The sequence below is a fragment of the Rattus norvegicus genome, chromosome 10, assembly GCF_036323735.1.
Source record: "Rattus norvegicus strain BN/NHsdMcwi chromosome 10, GRCr8, whole genome shotgun sequence".
NCBI lineage: Eukaryota > Metazoa > Chordata > Mammalia > Rodentia > Muridae > Rattus > Rattus norvegicus.
The window spans coordinates 29,242,284-29,262,070 of NC_086028.1; the positions used below are offsets into that span (position 1 = coordinate 29,242,284).

General features: G+C 44.5%; 1 long non-coding RNA gene across 3 annotated transcripts; it reads right to left on the minus strand.

Moving 5' to 3' along the window:
* Window positions 1-12,932: 12,932 nt before the first annotated feature.
* Window positions 12,933-14,977, minus strand: LOC120095075 (uncharacterized). 3 transcript variants are annotated; one of them, XR_005490149.1, is made up of 4 exons: window positions 14,705-14,977; window positions 13,798-14,099; window positions 13,189-13,243; window positions 12,933-13,084 (listed from the first exon to the last, which is right to left on the minus strand). It is a non-coding gene; the product is annotated as an uncharacterized LOC120095075 (long non-coding RNA). The 3 variants fall into 3 exon arrangements; XR_005490148.1 differs by having other exon boundaries at window positions 12,933-13,243; window positions 14,705-14,975; XR_010055332.1 differs by having other exon boundaries at window positions 12,933-14,099.
* Between the last annotated feature and the right edge of the window lie 4,810 nt (window positions 14,978-19,787).

Consider the following 19,787-nt stretch of genomic DNA (forward strand, 5'->3'; position numbering starts at 1 on the left):
CCATGGGACTAGCCTCTTGCTGTCCAGTGGTTCTCGTTGATCCCAGTGGCTAAGGATGCATCCCAGAGCATCTGCACACGGACACTGAAATGGGGTCAGATCTAGCCCCAGGAACACTACATCCTGATACTTCCCATTTAAACGGCACATTACAAGCTGTTTCTCCACCCAGCACTGCAGCGGTGTCAAGCTCCATTGCTCACTGCAAGTGGGGGGTATGGAGATAAAGGGGAAGTACTACCCGGAATGTGAATCAGCCGCTTCCAAGGAGAAAAATAGAGAGTGGCAAATGGCAAGAAGTTTGCTAAACCTCTCCCGGCTTTCAACCGCCCTTGCGAGGCTCAACTTCCAAAAGCGAGGTTCTCAATCTGTGGGTCACAATGGCTTCGGGAGTGTTGAGTGACCTTTTATTTACAGGGATCGCGTATCAGAGACCCTACATATCAGATGCTTATGATCATAACAGTTGTACAATTATAGTTACCAAGTAGCAACAAAAATGTTTAGGGATCACCACAGCCTGAGGAGCTGTATTGAACAATCATAGCTTTAGGGACGTTGAGAACCCCTGGCCTAAAAGCTTATCAGAATGACCTGCCAACTCTGACTCCAACCATATCAAACACATTCCAGACAGCTTGGTCTCTTGAACATTCCTTATAAGATGAACTCATTAGCTGGGCTTTTCGATCATGACTGAGACTCTCCTATGGCCTCTCTTTGCCTGTCTTATAAATCTGTCATTGTACCCTCTCAGACTTCTTCCTCAAGCCAGAATTTTCACTTACCAGTTTGGCAGCTAGCGTGAGGATGCTAAGATATGGTCCATCCAGGTTAGAATCTCGGCTCTGGATAAACTACTACGAGGAAGTGAGTTAAACATTCTGGGTTGCAATCTCGTCATCAACCTAATAGGGGCAGATGTGCTGGATGAAAAACGTCTTCCAAGAGTCCAGGCTGAAGTGTGAAACTCCCATAGAGCAGTGTTGAGAGGTAGGGCCTAATGAGAGGGGTTCAGGTCATGGGATTCCAGACACACGAGTGGGTTAATATTGATTATAGGATAGCTTGAGGCTGTACATGTCATTTTATCATTTCTCTCTCATCCTTTCTTCATCTTCTTCTTCCTCCCCTTCTCACCTCCCACCATGGGGTAACAAAGTCAGTCCTGCAAAGAGACTGAATAGATGCCCACATCATGCCCTTAGACTTCCCAGCCTCCAGAACCTTGAACAAAATACATTCTTGCTTACTATAAATCACCTGGTCTCAAGTGTTACATTGTAGCAAATACAGAATTGACCTGAAGGCTGCCAAAAGCATTGAACTCCTGGCACACAGCCAGTACCTGATATACCGTAGCCCTACCTAGGAGATGGCATGACCTAGGCTGCTATTCTTTTCTTTTTTTAATTTATTTCTGGCAATTGCAGAGAGAGAGAGAGAGAGAGAGAGAGAGAGAGAGAGAGAGAGAGAGAGAGAGAGAGAATGTGTGGTAGCTGCATTTACCTGCCCCCCCCATGACTCTCCCTGATTACTTCTCCACTGTTGCTGGTTCTCATCTTCTTGGCTGCCACCCACGCCTACCTACGTTTCTTTCCCTTGCTTGTTTCTGCAGGTCTTGTGCAGGTAGCCACAGCTGCTGCTTGTTCATCCTTGTGTTAGCGATGCTGTATGCAGGAGACTGCATTCACTGGCTCTCTTTCCTGGCATCCAAAGCTTACACCCTTTTCACCTCTGCTTCCTTGGCATTCGCCAGACTTTGCCGTGGGGGAGGGAATGATAGAGATGTCTTGTTGGCAGTTGAGCACTGAGACAAGGTCATCCATCTGCTAGGACTCCAGGGGAAACCCCACATCTTCTTTTGATGGCTTCTTAAAGAAGACAGAGGACCTGCCCTCAACAGGGTTTGCTTGCAGTCAAGCCTAGTAATTCCCAACTTTAGTCTCAAATTAGAGTCTTTGTGCACAGGAAGAGGAGTTGGATCTCTGCCTCATTGATTAGAGAGGGGAACAAGCAGCAGGGAGCACTGAGACTTACCCAGAGCAGAGCAGCTACAGCCATCCCTGCCCTGCTCCTCTCTCTTCTGAAAAAAATACCAATTCTAGAAACACTGGTGAAATTTGTTCAACACTTCTAGATGTCAACTAGGGAAATAGTGACTCACACGTGTAATCCCAGCTTTCTGGGAGTGAAGGCTCTTTGAGGATCATGAGTACGGGTGCACGGTAAGGTCTTGTCTCTAAATATCCAAAAGCAGCAATAATCACAACATGAAAAAAAAAACTAAAACAAACACCAGAAAAAAATAGGTAGAAAAAAGAAAAGAAAAGAAAAATCACCAAAATTGACAAGTACCTGGTTCGAGCAACTTAGATCAATTCAGATCGATGCTAAGAATTTTCTAGTGTCTCAGGTTGCTTGTTGATTTCTTACAGATAGTAACTAACATGCATTGAGTTCCTGCTGTATGCCAGAGCCAAATTGTTTCCTTATACAAACTGTCACATTTAATTCTCCTACCAGACCCCTAACACGGATAAAACTGTAAGTAGGTAGCCAAGGTTCCGAGAGGTTAAATAACTTATCCATGATTTCCCAGTGAGGAGCCCCATGGAGGCTTCACCCCTGCAAACCCCACAGTAGTTAATCAATACACTCTACTTCCTGGAAGGTCCCAAGTCTGGGTTGGGCAGAGTAAGCATACAATAATTCAGGAGACGAATGCAAAGCAAAGACTTCTCTGTAACCAGGTCTCAGTTACCAAATGCAGGTCACCAGCTTGACTGCTGCCTCCTGCTCTATGCCCCTTTTTCACTGGAAAGTCTGTGGGAGGCCCACAGCAATGGGGGTCATCTGAGACCCACGCCCAGGAACGTACAGTCAGCTGAAGAAACATTAGTACCACCTTACTTCCCAAGAATCTACAGAGAAAGTTCCTACTGCAGGCTGCAGATTACTCCCCAAACACATATGTGGGTAGATAGGTGTGTTTCCACAGCAGGAAGAATTGAAGTCCAGTGTCTAAAGAGAAACAGAGCATTTCCTTCTCCTACTTGTTCTCTCTCCTTCATTTTAAGCATTTGCTTCTTCTATACATACCCAGGGTGACTCCTGGAATACACTGTAAGAATAGAGACTAAACAGCACATGTGCTTCTGGGCACACCTACTCCATCCTTTGCAGGCATAAGTAATTGATTTTAGCACTGCTTCCCACTAAAGTCAATGATACTGTCTTGATTTTCTTTTTCACATGAGCGCTGGAAGCGCCTGCCAGTGTGTTGGTGTATTCCTGCAACGATTTAAAATCATATGCCTTAGGGTCATCAGCCCAGCTCCCACTGTGTGACCACAGACATGCTGTTTAATCTCTCTGAGCTTTCATTCTCTTATCGGTAGGACAAACGTGTCCAAACCTCTCTCAGTGTTAGCATTATGAGTAGACAGTGGCTGGGGAGATGGCTCATTGGATAAAGCACCGGATGTGCAAGCATGAAGACTCAAGTTTGAATCCACTGCACCCAACCTGAGAAGCCATGCATGCTTCTGTGCTCCTGTAAAATCCCAGCACTGGGCAGTGGAGATAGGAGGATCATGGAGCTTGCTTACTTAGCTACTAGTCTAGCTGAGTCATTAAGTTAGAGACTTGTAGAGCTAGAGTCAATAGCTCCAAGCTCACTGAGAGATCCTATCTAAAAATAGTAAGCTAGGAAGACCCCTCCCTAGACCCTGGCCCACTCCGCTTCCATATTTAATACCCATAATCTTTACCCATCAGCATCAAGCCCACGGCCATTAAAAGATCTCACTTTACCATAGACTCCAGCCTGCTCTGCTTATAGACCCATACAACCAAGCAGCAGCTCTAACCCGGACCCCACTTTTCTCTGTCTCTGGACTCGCATTCCCCAACTGTTCCATAGGGTCACCATGGCCCCGGTGCTGGGCCCCAAGACCCAGCCCCAAGAAGACTCTGCCTATACCTTAAGGTTGTTTCACCTTGAGACCCACACTACCAAGCTGTTGTATGCTGTCTATCTAATCCAAGACCTAGACCTGGACGTGGTAAAATACCACACCCTAGTCCTCTCCGCTTTAGATGCTTCTACTCCAGATTCCCCCAAGTGTCCTTGCCCATGGCCTTGCCTTCTGATTCTGGCCTGACAGACCAAAAACTCATATAAGACAGCAAACATGCCAACTACAGATGCCCTGGTCCCATCACAAAAGCATAAAGAGTATGATAAACCAACACACACACACACACACACACACACACACACACGCACACACATGCACACGCACACACAAACATGCACACGCAATCACCAGTCCTAAATGAATGTTTCCTAAGGAACACAGCATACCAAAATCCATAAGATATAATGAAGGCAATATGAAAGAAAAGTTTAAACACTATCATGTGTCCATGTGGGAAAACTTGAGAGGTCTGGAATAGAGAACTGAGTGACACATTTTAAGGCTTTGTGGGGGGGGGGGTGAACAACAACAACCCCAAAGCAGTAGAACTGGAGAAGAAAATAAGATTGGAGCAGAAATTAATGAAATGGAAACAAAACTAACACAAAGATATAAGGCAATGGAGAGCTGGTCCTCTGAAAAGTTAAGCAAGACTAACAACTTCTTAGCTAAGTCACCCAAAGGAAGACCAAAGTAACAAAACAAGATGGAAAATGAAACATTACAACAGATGCTAAAGTTCAGAAAAAATCATAGGGATGTAACTTACGAACATATATCCTGTTAGAAAGGAATAGCTCAAAGACTAGATGTGTTTCTGTTGGGAAGAAGCGAACTAAATTTATTCTAAGTGTTAATATTTCATTTTCAGATTCCAGTTAATCATAAGGAGAAACTAAATTCTAGGACCCAGGCTCTAACAGAGCTGGGAACTTCCCTAGAGCTGAACAGCTTCTGGTGTAAACAGTTGTCTGAGTTCAACCACCTCAAGGACAACTTCTCCATCCTGCTAGCAAGTAAGTTCATGTTCGGAGGCCTGGGAACGAACACCTACCCATTTCCCCAAATGTTTTCTTAATTGCTTGTTAATTGGTAAAGAATATAGAAATTGCTGTTACCTAAACCAAGGTGCATAAGTTAGAAAGAATATATAACCAACTGCCTGTTATGCCCTAATTATGTGCAGCTGACCTGCTCTTTGTCCTCCTATCACTCGAAGCTCCAGATCTAAGGTCTAGAAGAATGTATTAAGGCCCTTGAAGCCAGGCGCCCTGGATATGGCCTAGTCGCCAATAGGTACTCCCTTGTTTAATCCATAATGTCAAAATATGATTGGATAACACTGAGGCTTCCCCCAGGTCTCCCCTCACTTTGTGTTCCCATCCTTTAAAAATGTACACACTCTCTTTGTGGGTGTGGTTTAGATCCTGAACTGGCTGCCTTCCTGAGCACTCCAAAAATAAAGCTTTCATTTTTGAGCTTCTATATCCGAAGTGAGTTTTCTCAGCTTCCACCTCGAACCCAACAGTTTCTAGATGCTTGTGATTAAATCAGGGTGACCAGTTTAAACAGATCTATATTCGCCAATGAGATTTAGAGAGTAATACAAGGGCTTTCGACAACAATAACAACAAGCCACGGACTAGATGGATTTAGTGCTCCATTCTAGACCTTTAACTAACACCAACTCTGCTCACATTATCCCATAGACTAAAAACGGAGGGAATGTTTCAAAACTCTTCTTATGACCCCAGTATTACACCAATATTAAAACAACAAAAAAGCAAATGACAAAGTGATCTCCTTGATGAACATGGATGCAAAACTTCTCAACAAACTGAATTTTAAAATTGCATGAAAGAATCACTCATCATGATTAATTTGGCTTGATAATAGCAATGGAGGGATGGTTCAACATATCTAAATTAAAAATATAACTCATCACATAAATGGACTAAAAGCCAGAAGTAATATGGTCGCATCAATAGACCTAGAAAGGGCCTTTGATGAAATCTAACATCCTATTCATAAAACAAGTCATAGAGAGACTACAAATGGAAAGAGTATACTTCAATATGACACACCTTTACCCAACATCATGTGAAATGAAAAAGTCTGAGCTCCACTAGGGTCAGAAGTAAGGCAGGATATCCACTCTCTCCTATTCAATATGGTGCCAGGAGTCTTAGCTAGAGCAATAACACAAGAGAATGAAATAAAGGCAAAAAAAACAGAAAATGAGGAGGTGAAATGACCCCTATTTGTGGACGGTATGATTCTATATTTAAGAAACATCAAGTCTTCAACAACATAAAAGCCGTAAGAGTTAATAAACATTTTCAGAAAAATGGGAGCATGCAAAGTTAACACACTCAAATAAGTAGCCCTCATAAACATAAATAAAATGAAGGGATTGATCACATTCACACACACACACACACACACACGCACACACACAACTCTGAAGTAAACCCAAGCAAGGAAGTGAAAGATGTACACTGAAGTTTTTAAGACACCAAGAAACAAAATCGAAGAGGACATTAGAAGATAAAAGACCCCAGTGTTCACACATTGGAAGAATTAATATTGTGAAAATGACCTCTCTACAAAAGCAATCTACAGATTTAGTGAAATGTCCATTAAAATGCCAGACATTTCTCAATCATATCTTAAGTTTTATATGGAAGCATAAAAGACAAAGACCGGCCAAAGGAACCTGAACAAAAATAATGTTACCAGAATATCACCATAGCTGATTTAAGTTATTCTACAGAGTCACAGAAATCAAAACAAAACAAAACAAAAAAAACAGATGGCACTGGCACAAAAAAATAGACATATAACCCAGTGGTATAGAATAGAGGACCCAAATCCAAGTCCCCACAACTTCAGCTACTGGATTTGACAAGGAAGCCATAAATACACGCTGGAGAAAGGACAGCATCTTCAACAATGGTACCAGGGAATCTGGGTGTCAGCATGCAAAAGAAAGAGAATTCCTCAAAAGTAGACAGGCTTTTGTCAGTCCTCCTGGTTGCCCGCCCGGTCTAGAGGATAAGGCCCTATTTCTGAAGACTCCACATACCTTGGTTGCAAGATAATGTGAGAGCCAACAAGAACTGAATTAGAAATTTCCTCTCTACTGGCTAGCGTTTGGAGTGCCAGCAGTTGCTATGAAGGCTGCTGGGGGAAATAAAACCATCAATGGTCATGCCCAGCTGTGAACCCTATGAATCACAAAACTAACCTATCAGAGATGATATGCCCACTAGTACAGGAGTGGCACAAATGCCCTCTGATTGAATTTGAGGAGAAAGAAACTCACGCGGGCAAGGTCATGGGCCCACAGCACGAACGTACTGTGTGAGGTTTTTCAGTTAAATAGAGAAAGCATCAAATTGCAACACTAAGTATCTGTGTTTACATCCACAGACCAGCGGTTCTCAACTCGTAGGTCTCTATCCCTTTGTAGATGGAATGACACAGGGGGTGACCATCAGAAAACACCAGTATTTACATTACAACTCACAACGGTAGCAAAATTACAGTCATGAGGTAGCAACAAGAATAACTTTATGGTTGGAGCTCACCACGACAAGAGGAACTGTGTTAAAGGGTTAGAAAGACTGAGCTACTCCCTCCGTCTCAACCAGAACAATTCTTTTGGCAGTGAATGTTTAAGAAGACAAAGAAAGACTCACAGATGCCTAAGATGATGAGAACGACCAACAGCTGTGAGCTCAACCCTAAACAGGACCTTTTACTCTTTTGGCTTTGTTTCTGTTGTGGTAAAATACCTCAAATAGGCAACACTGAGGAGAAAGGGCTTATTTTACCTCACAGTTCCATACCACAGTCATCATAGCAAGACATTCACGACAGCAGGAGCCTGAGAGAACTGAGCGCGCTGTACATGCATCTGAGAGCAGAGGGCAAAATGCAAGCTCTGCTCGCCTTCTCTCCTCCTACACAGTTGGGCACCCAGGCCAGTGAAACGGTGCCACCCATACCCAGGGTTAGTCTTTTCCCCTCTGTTAGCCTGTAAGTAAGAAAATCTCCTACAAGCTGGCTTAGATACACAATCCTTTACAGAAACTCCCTTTTCTGGATGATTCTAGAATGTGTCAGGTAGACAATTAAAACTATTTGCTGAATACACTATCGTCTCTAACCATCAGGGGACATTGTGGAAGAGCAGGTAGGAAGTGTGCAAGAGTTGTAAGGTGGGGAGATGTCAGAAGCCAGCCATTGTCCTCCTTACAGCCATTGTCCCCGTGAACTTAGAACTATGGTTACCTGCACTGGATCTACACAAGACTAGTCTCAAGAATGACGATGAATAAGGGAGGCACTATCCCTTACAGATGAACCACTAGTTATTCCTAGATTCTAGGAGAGGGGGACAGGGCGGGGGCAGCCATTGTCTTCGGTTGTGTACCCACTGCTGAGTTCACTGGGTTTCAACTATAGCTCCATACCCATGGTCATACAGGTTGCCCTGAGCAAAGTCATTGAGTTCCAAGATAGTTAAGAATATAGTCTAGTGCCAGAATGAGATTTACGAGGAAGTGAGTTGTGGACAGAGGCAGTCAGGAGGTGGGAGAGGGTTGGGGTGAGTGTGTCAGCACACATCATGTGCATGTGCGAAATGGTCAAAGGAAAAACACTAAATTAATTTTGAAACTGTAAATGAAAAAAAAAAGAAGATGAAGAACCCTTCAGGAAGATACCTCTGGTATCTACCTCTGGCCTCCACATGCATGTGCATATGTACAAACACACACACACACACACACACACACACACACACACATGCCTGCATGCACACATAGATGAGGAATGCCCAAAAAGTTCTGGGCTCTGTATCTGGCCCACAGAGGCCCTCGGCAGTGTCACCGTTCATCCCATTCCTTACTGACCAGTCTGGGGATGTCACTGCATAGTTCTCTGGAGGAGAATGGGGGCCTAGATACACACTAGATGAGGTTCCTCCTGGTCTCAGTCCATGCAGGAGGCACACTTGTGATCACAGCACTGAGCAGGTGAAGGCAGGAGGATCAGCAGTTCAAAGTCACCCTCAGTTATATAGTGAGATCAAGGTCAGCCTGAGCTGCATGCAACTCTGTCTTAAACAGAGGCCCAGCTCTCACCACACATTCCAATGGAGAGAGATAACAGCTTTAGGTAAGCAATTATCAGATCATTTCCACTCTGTGTCAGGGATACAGGAAAAGGTCTGAACGATGCAATGAAGAACACCAAGTCCGGGTGGACGGGAACACAGGGGCACTTCAAACACTCCAGAATCAGACTTGAGCACCGGCCCTTGAGTTGCTGGCAGTTAAAAAATGTGTGTTCTGACGCACAACGATGGCAAAGAACTCTTTCGTAGTGCTTCCCGTGACCCTCTTCAGTTTGATTGGCTCTAACCTGAGAGGAGAGGAAAAGTGGGACCCTTAGGGATGGGTCCCTGTGCTCTGATGAAGCCCTCTTTAGGTCCCAGCTAATCTGTAGCAATCAGCGGCAAGCTTCAGAGCTGACCTGACTCCCCAACCAATCAGACCTGGATCCCTGAGAACCTCCTCTCACATCTTCCTTCCTTTGTCATTGTTGGCCACTAGCCTGATCCACCTCCACAAGTCTCTCCCTTCTGTTTCTTTTCCCCTCTTCCCTCTACTTCCCCTTGTTTGTATAGAACCTTCTATGGCCTGGGCTGGAACCTTTTAGCCCCTTTGACAAGTATCTGCTGAAAGATCAGCCTCCACCCTCTGACTACACATTTGACAGGTGCAGCCGTGGATGGGTTTCAGGGAAAGGGCCCTGTTTAGAGAGCTGTAGTCTAGGCTCACCAATGTGAGACTTCACAGACATGTTTGCATCCAATGGCAGAGTCAAACCATGACAGTGTGCACACACAGGATGCTTAACAGTCGTTTTCTGTGTATTCCCTCCCAACATAGTGGAGGGACAGCAGACAGGTGAAGAACCAGAAGCTCAAAAGGTGAAGAGTCTTGCCTGAGGGTTGGCCCTTCAGCAGTCAGTGGAAGCAACAGGGTTAAACTTTAAGTTTATTTAAATTTCTTCTCCCCGTGAATGCAATTTCTTCCTCTGCATCAGTGGGAGTTCTTCAGAGAAACAGACCAATGAGTTTATATATAATGAGACTTATTTTGAGGATTTGGCTCACGTGATCCTGGAGACTGGCAAGTCTGGACTTCGCAGGACAAAGCAGTGGGCTGCAAATGCAGGAGCGAGCTGATGCTGCTGTTTTGAGATGAAAACCACAGGGCAGATCAGCAGGCTGGAAACAGCAGGGTTCTTCCTATATCTCAGTCCTAAAGTAGAGTTCCTTTGGGGGACAGAATTGCTGCGATGGGAATACTTAAGAGTTAGCTCTAAGGCCTTCACCGTAGTGACTGAGGCACATCCTCCTCACAAAGAACAATGTGTTTTGCTCCTGGCCAACCAGCTGACTGTGAACGCTCATGACATCCTCAAACCACCTTCACAGTGACATCTAAATGAATGTCCAGCCAGACAACGGGGCATGTGGCCGAGCCAAGCTGACAAATGAAATTAACCATTACAGCCTCCTAGGAACATTTACACAAATCATCTCACTTAATCTTCACAACTTGGGAGGGAGAGGGGCTGCTGATGTTGTCTGCCCCACCACCCCACCCAGTAAAAGCTCTGTAATGGGATATATAAGGAAACCAGGGCTCACACCTTGCACGGCTCAGCCAGGATCTGGTCTCCATTGCAGCGAATGATCAGGAATAAGGTGATGAGGTGGGTATTAGACATAGAACTCAGACATGACGATCTTAGGCCAGCATGAGAACAATGATACAGTTGTTTCTAGACGCGTTTCTGAGGCTTTTTCAAGATACTGAAGGCAGCTGCCTAGACTCTCTAGAAAAATCTCATGGAAATTTTCAAAAAAAAAAAGCTGATCAGCTAAGGAACCAAGAATGGAGGGGGCATCTAATATTATGGTTTTTGTACTTTCAACTACTGAAATGTAAAATGTTGATAATTAAATTAGGGACGTGAGTAAGTAATAAATGTGTAGCTCAAGTTTCTGTCACTGTGCAAAAACATCTGAGATAAGCAGCATGTAAGGAAGAAGGGTTTATTTCAGTTTGGATTCATTTGCATGGTCACTTGGCCACATGGTTTTGCATGACCTGGAAGAACACCATGGTGGGAAGTTTGTGTTGAATCACAGCTGCTCACCTTGTGGTGGCCAGGAAGCAAAAAGAAAGAGAAAACAGAAGTGTATGTTCATAATCCCATGATTCAGAAAGCGGGGGGAAGGGGTGCATACTAGTTTGGGCTATGTAGCAAGTTCCAGCATAGCCATGGTTGCAGAGTAAAACCCTGATCCCTGCCTTTTAAATAAAAGCATTCAACGGAGCACCTGTAGTTCCAGAACTTGGGAGATTGAGGTGGGAGAACAGTTGCAAGTTCAAAGCGATCCTGGGATATGCAATGCGGTGCATGGGCTGTTAAATAATGGCCAAAGAAGGTCAGAGAGACACAGAGACAAAGACCAAAGGGGACAGAGGAAGGCAGAGATAGAAGGAGAGAGAGAGAGAGAGAGAGAGAGAGAGAGAGATCACTCTTAGATTCCCAATATGCCCTTAAAAACCATATCCTTTCACCCAATGACCTAACATCTTTCCACTAGGCCTCACCTCCCAAAGGTTCCACAACCACCTAGCAGCACCAGCAGCTGTGAACCAAGTCATTATCACACATCTTTACGGAACATCTAATACATGAGTCAGGCAGGGAGATAGCTCAGTCACATCAGATGCTTGCCACGTACAAATGAGGACCTGAATCGGATCCCCCGCAGCAATGTATAAAGCCAGGCACAGTGCTGCACACCTATAATCCCAGGGCTGAGAATCCAAACGGCTCACTGACTATCCAGTAAGCCATGCATGAGCTCTGGGTTGAGTGAGGGACTTTATCACAAATAATAAGGTGACAAAGCAACCGAGAGAGTCACCAGTCCACCACTGGCCTCCACGCAATTGCACAAAACCATCCATGCACACCCCCTTCCCCACACACGAAAGATCTGAACCACGAGGATAAATAAAGCTTTAGAGTGAGTCCCCAAGGACCTCAGGTAATACTAACATTCCTGCGCTGTGCTTTGGACACAAAGGGAAAGGAAGAGGCAGGTGCCCTGGTTATCCTGGTCAGCCACACTTGGGCCCCAGTGCTGTAGGCTTCTTCCAGAGATCAGATCCCTTCGTGAAGAATGAGAATGTTTCACTTTTGAGTATATTTCAGACAGGAGCTTCAGACACTGAGAACAATTCCTAGGGGAGTTTAAACATCCCTTAGTCTCACTGGAGAAGTGTGTGTTACCGAGAGGTGATACTTTGAAGGAGAATGAATCCTCCGGCTGAGGAAAAGTTGCAATTCTTTCTCCCTCCCTTTCTTGTCATTAGAAATACCTGATCACAAGGGCATCCTCAAGTGCCTGATTGACTAATGCATGAAAGAAGAATTGGGTCAAGATTGCAAAATCAAATCTCTCCTCTGTCATACAGTCAAGATGAACATAAAAAGGGCCAGGGAATAGATATCAGGGACCTACGAGAGAGACAGATGACAAACCGTGCTTATTCCCCGAGACGCCCACATTTGTATTTAAAACATTATTCAGGCCAGGTATCTGGGTGCCTGTGTGTAAATCCCAGCACTCAGGAGACAGAGGCAGAGGAATCACAAATTTAAGGTCATTCTGTGCTACAAATCAAAACCTTGTCTGGAAAAATAAATTACCTGGGCACTGTCCAGGGCCAGATTTGGCTGTAGTCCACCAATTTACCTAAATTATACCTTCTCTTTATGGATGAGAAGGATCTGCAGCCTGCAGAATTATGGGGGAGATGACTTCAGATGTAAGAACCAATAAGCCAATGATGAGAGGCAGTGGTTTATTGCAAGAGAAAAGTGCTCTGCTGCTGGGAGACGTTCAGGAGCTGAAGCCCAGTGGGTTCTAGCTCTGTGTCTGGGCCTTAAGATAGGCCAAGCCTTCCATGATCACCGTAGTGGATGACCTCCACATTTCTCTCCTACAACCAGAAATTTGATGGCCAGGTGACTGGTCAGTGGCAGGCTGGGGGAGGGGCTTTATCTAATCAACATGAGGGGGTTGGTTCCTTTCCCCATTTTTTACCTTCTATTTCCAACAGCCAAAAGTGCTCAGTGGAAGCAATTCATTTTTCATATTTCTGTAGAAAGAATAAAAGGTTTCTGTCCCTTCTTTGGTATATCTCCTTTGGTATTCTTAGCTTTTCCTTTCTTACTTAAAAAAGTTTACCCCTCACCTTTCCACTTCCTGTCCTGACCTTTTCTTTTTCTTCCCACCGACTCTCCACCCCTCCACTAGTGACCTCAGTTGCTTTAGAAAACAACCACAGGGTCTAGGAGATGTTTCATTTGGTAAAGTGCCTGCTGCCAACTCACATGGGTTCAATCCCCAGAACTCAGGTGACAAAAGCCGAACATGGAGGCAGGTATCTGTGATCCCAGCACTAGAGAGGCAGAGGCAGGCAGATCCCTGGGACTCAGTAGCCAGCAGGACTAGCTGAATGAGTGCACTCCAGGTCAATGAGAGCCTGTCTCAAAAATAAACATGTTTGATTTGCACATGTATTGACCTGCATTATGTACCTGCCTGTCTGTGTGTGTGTGTGTGTGTGTGTGTGTGTGTGCCACACATACACAGCCAGGGGAGGGGGCAGTAAGGAATGAAAAGCATTCTGGGTTGTGTCTTAGTCTCCACCTTCTGCTCCAGAATCAGGTCATGTGATCAAGCCTTTCCAATCATAGTTGTTTCAAGAATGAACACATGAAGTAAGATGGGGCGATCCAAATAAACGCAGGGACCTAGGTAGAAGCTTCAGGAAGGCTTTTCCTTTCCTTTTCACTTGACTAAGACATGAAAAATATCAGCCTGGAGTTGCTGGCAGCCATCTTGCTAGCATCGTTTTGCCTGAGGATAGTATTCCCAGAGGGTAGCAGGATAGGAAATAAGGGATACTGGATCTGGAGTCTCTGGGTCAAATCTTCCCTGGATTATTTTTCCTGTAACAGAAAATATTTAATTCCTTATTTGCTATGATCATCTTGAGTTGGGATTTTAGCACTTATTTAACACTACCACTGAGAAGCAATGAATGCCTAGAACAGGAAGAATTCTCAGTGTGACAAAGTTCCTATGACAATACAGTTGTGTGTGTGTGTGTGTGTGTGTGTGTGTGTGAGAGAGAGAGACAGAGACAGAGACAGAGACAGAGACAGAGAGACAGACTAACCAAAAGGGTAGCATTTAAGGACTGTGGAGGCGGTCATGACCTCAAAACTTTCCATTGGGAAACCACTGATAACTGATGGTCTTTAGTTTTATTTCAGCCATAGAACCCTCATGTATAAATATATCCTTTCACACTTAGTTCCTTTCTGACTGTACTGCTGTTACAGGGTCTCTTTCAGGCCTTTGTGGTGGTTTCCACTGCCAAGAACACTTTTCCCACTCCGTATTTCTACCTACCTAGCCTCAGCAAGCTCCTACCAATATCTGGATAATTCAATTGAAGTGATGTTTCTACCAAGATGCTTTGTCTCCTGCCTAGGGCAGGTGCTACTGTGATGAACTCCCCTATCACCCTCCGCTACCCACCACAGCATACCTGACAACCTGGGTTACAAGTACCCACGTTTTCTTCTTACTGTCCATCAAGAAGGCAGATTCCAGGAAGGTCAGCATAGTCTGTTGTGTGTTGGATGCAAGAATTCCTCAAGAGACCAAGCCCAAGAGTGAAGGAATCAATGGCTTTATGTTTCTCCCCATCCCATGTAACACCATCTCCTGTTTCAGGTCTCCGTCTGGTTTAACCTCAGTTTGGCGAGTGAATGAAAGAAAAGCAAAGACATAGAAATCTGTCTGTTTGTCCTTAAACTACCTCTCCTAGTTAGCCTCAGCTATCAGCCTGACGCAGCCCCAAGTTATCTGAGGAACACTCAACCATAGCGTGTCCTCTGAAGATTATGGGCATGTCTGTGAGACATTTTCTTGGCTGCTAATCGGTGTGGGAGGATCCAGCACACTGGGGGAAGGGCCATACCTCCACAGGCTGTCCTGGACTATATTAGAAAACTTGCTGTGCAAGCCAGAGGGAGCAAGCCAGAAGCAGCAATTTTTCGCAGTCTTGGATTCAGTTCCTCCCTCCAGGTTCCTGCCTTGAGTATCTGCACTGGCTCCTCTCCGTGATGACCTCTAACCTGCAGGATAAAATAAGCTCTTTCCTCACCACATTACTTTTAGTTGTGGTACTTATAACAACAGCAGATCAAACTATAATGCTATCCTTCCCCCATCAATGTTATGCATTGGACTTTTTATATTTTGGGCTGTGAGCCTAGCCTTTAATGGCTGAGCCATCTCTCCAGCCCATTTTGGACTTTTTTATTCAAAAGAACTAGTGTATGTGTTTGAGTTAAGACTGCAGCGGTCAGTTTCCTAAGGACAGACATACTTTGGTAAGTGACATCAACTACTAGGACATAAACTTCACAAGACTGAAAGCTTTTTTTTCTCTTTTTTGTTCCTTGAAGAGTATTTGACATATACTAGAGGAATTTTCAACATCAGCTGAATAAAACAATGGGTCAGAGAGCATTGACGTCTGAAGGGGGAGTAGAGGCAGATTGTTCAATGCTTTCCAAAGGATCCTATGTCAAAGAATTGATATTTTAGAAGACTTTTGTATCTAAATAAGTGTGAGAATCAATGTGTACTACTTCTGAACTTTCAATGATTGGCAATGCTCATCAAAAAGTAAAGACTGGGGCTGATGAGATGTTACAGAGGGATAGGTGTTTGTCACCACCCCAACAGACTGAGTTCAATCCCCAGCACCAGCCTGGAAAAGAGAATTGACTCTTACACATTGTCTTCTGATTTCCACACACCAGCCATATTGTATGTGTGTATATACAAACACATAAACAAATGAACAGATATAAAGGAAAGAAAGAGAAGTGAAGAGAGGGGAAAAGAAAAAAGGAGAAGAGAGGAGAGGGGAGGGGAGGGGACGAGAGAGGAGGAGAGGAGAGAAGAGAAAAAATATAAAAATAAAAATTAGCAGGCCAGGTATGCTGGCACACATGTGATCCCAGCACACAGGAGATAAAGGCAAGAGGACTGAAGCCAGACAGCTCTACACAGGGAGTTCCAGCCCAGCCTGACCATACACTGAGACAAATCAAACCCTCAGAAGCAAAGCCAAAAAAGTAAATGTTAATCATTTCCATGCTGAATATATTAACTTAACCTTGTTTACCCACAAGCATCCTAAACTTATTTGGGAGAGAGTGTTTTTTATTTGATTAGTGGCCTTCGTGTAGCATTCACTGACATCTCATGGAACTTGAGTTTCAAGGGACAGACTTTGGGAAAATGCTACCCTTGACCAGTTTGCTCCGTCTCCAGGGGAAGCATCATGATTTACATCTACACAATGTTTTCTGTGTGCCATGAATGCTCAGCTGTCATCCCCTTTAAGCCTCACAGACTCTGGGACATCCCTCAGATAGCATCCCTGTTTTGAAGACAAGGAAATAGAGGTCTAGGAGGATTAAAGGATTTGCTCAAGGTCACACAGCTAGTTAGTGACAGAGATGAAAAGAGCTCCCAGGTCTCATATTAATCCAGTTATCACCAATTAACACCTTAGCAGGTGTCTAGCTGATCTTTATCCATAGGTTGGAAACTATCTTTCTCAAAGACACCGGGAAGATCTTTTTTTTTTTGCCAAAAGAACACAAATATTCAAGTACCTAAGAATTTTTAATAGGAATGTGGATGGGGGTGTCAAGAAAATGGAGTAGGGTAGAGATACTTGCCTCCAAGCCTGACAACCATGGTTCAATCCCTGGGATCTACAAAGTGAAAGGAGAGAACCGACTCGCTCAGGTTGTCCTCTGACCTTGAGACATGAGCAATAATAACACATGGACGTGTACTTGAACATACACACACACACACACACACACACACACACACACGATAGATAGATAGATAGATAGACAGACAGACAGACAGACAGACAGACAGACAGATGATACACAGAATGAATGAATTAAAAGAATCACGAATGTGTTCTTTACTGACAATGACTAAGGAGTAAAGATGGCCCAAAGTATCCTGCTTTCCCCCACTATATGCCATGTGCATTACTCCAGTCAAATGGTGCCACACTCATGGCACACATACCACTGTGAGCCCCCTCCTTGACTGTGACAGACAGGACTAATTCATTGCTATTCACTGAGCCCAAGCCCGGCCTGAGAATTTCTCAATCATGTACCTTTAGGCAGCCGCTGTTGACATATCCAAGGTGGTCCATGGCCTGTCCACTGTCTTGGATTCCTCTTTTCTTAATGCTCTCACTCCAACTTCTATCATCTGTCAGGCGCCAATATTCTCCAAGTTGAAACATTCTCTCCAGAAAGGTGGGAAGTAGGGCTGATGAGACCCGGGAAGTAAACAAACTTTAGAGGACTGGAAAAGCTAAAATTCACGGGATTATCCAGAGCTCCTTCCCCAGGCTGGAGAAGCAGCACGTGGCTGCTGGAGGAGGAAACCAACCAGCCCAGCTGTCGAGAAGGCATCCCCAGGATGGTCACGCTGCCTCTCAGTCCTCCAGAGAGCTCTGGGATGCAGCTTCTGAGAGCCATCACCCATGAGAGGTGAGCTATGCCGCAGTGCGGATGCTTTTGGATGGTACCAGGCCCTGTGTGTGACCATTTATCTGTGCTCCTGGAAGTAGCCCTAATAAACTCTTGTTCACCACATTGGATTTAGGTATAAGTGTTTACTTTGATGTGAGGTGAATAAACGTGTGTGTGTGTGTGTGTGTGTGTGTTGTCTCCCAGAGAGAATTCTCACAAAACACCATCTTTTGGGCTAACCGTCTATAGCCTTATTTCTCACAGCGTCAAGTATTCCTTTTCATTTTCTCACATATACTTCTTTCAAACCTCAAAGCTTGTGGTGCGTATTTTTATAAAAATGAAACAATACTGTCGCACAGTAATTGCACCACAGAACACACATGGACATGGTTAAAGCAGAATAGAAAGTCAGTATTGCCAATCGAAAAGACTTTACTCTCTGTTTAGCATAATTAAGTAGGCAGTTGAGCAAGCAGGATTCTACAGGAAGAGCTAGGAGCAAAATAAGTCATGCCCCGGCCTTGGCTGTGAGTAGAGTAGTTAACCAGGGGAATAGATTCTCGATGCCTCTCTTCTTCTCTCTCCTGAAGGTTGTTATTTTAACTATGGCTAAACTTTCTATAGTTACCCCTGACTGGTTGGCATAAAAGCCACAAGTTTCTCCCAGTGCCTTACAGAGACCTCGTTGTCTCGTAAAGAAGTTCAATCCTCTCCAAATTTGAAGAACAACCTTGGTTAAGGAGTCTAACTGGGCTTCCAGAAGGAGAAACAGAATGTTTCAAGTGGCCCAGCTAGATCTACATCTGTCTGAACACTGAGTTTCTTAAAAATCGTATTCCCATACCTAGGGCTAAGAGTCCAGCTATGATGGGGCCTGTCATACCTGTCCCCACCAATAGAGGAATAAGAATTGGGATGGCTCACGACTCACAGAAAAGCCCTAAATCCAGAATCGTCTCCATTTTTGACAAACAGCTGGGGTCTGGCTTACACAAGAACACAAGGAGTGGAGGTCTCCTTCAATGAAAACAATCCAGAAGGTTCACACTTGGTTAAGCCATTAGCACAAGCAAATCAGGTAGTTTCTGGGGTGGGAAAAAGCATCTGACCACCATTTCTGGGGTTAACGTGCTGGGTATGGCTACAGGAATCTGCATAGGGGGAACCATGTAGGCAGAATCTTAGCAACATTAAGCAGGCACCCTTTCCTTGGCAGTCCCCTAGGATGAGCTTAGGTTTGTCCCAAGTACAGTTGTCAGGATTGGAAGTGACCTTATTGTTTGATCAGCTGCAATCACAATATAATATGGGAGCTTGGGGTCCAGGCATAAACAACACTCCTGGTGAGAATAGGCCTGTCAGAAATTCTTTTTTTTTTTTTTTTTCTTTTTTTGGAGCTGGGGACCGAACCCAGGGCCTTGCACTTCCTAGGCAAGGGCTCTACCGCTGAGCTAAATCCCCAACCCCCAGAAATTCTTAAAGATCCAATATATTCTTTCTAGCATCCTGAACACTCTGGAACTGGATTTTGCTACCTCCTTAACTTTAAGCCTTCGGGTTATTGAGTGATTTTCTGGGAAATTTGGAATTTTGGTGCCTACCGTCTTAGGTATTTGCATCCCAGAAGTAACTTAATGGGGCCATCAGGTCAATGGGCTAGATGACCCCCGGTACCAATTGCTTTTAGATAGGAAATTTGCTAGCTGGGTCTGGGCCACTGATGGCCACCTGAATCCCCTGGTTCTATGGTTTCCCAATAATGATCTTTGCCTTTCCTCCAGGCCCTAATCTTTGTGGATCTGGGATTGTATTGCCTATGGCTTCAGGTAGCTTGTGATAGTTCTCTTTCTAGGACTATGAAGGGATCACTGTGCCCTGAGGAAGATTCAGCTTTTCCACTCCACTGAGTACAATGCTATTGTCTGGCTCCTGGCTGCTCAGGAAGCTAGTATATAGTTATGTATAAAAACTAACAAATACTGTTTGCTAAGAATTTGGGGTTTTATCTCTATAAAATTCGCTTCCCAATATTCTCTG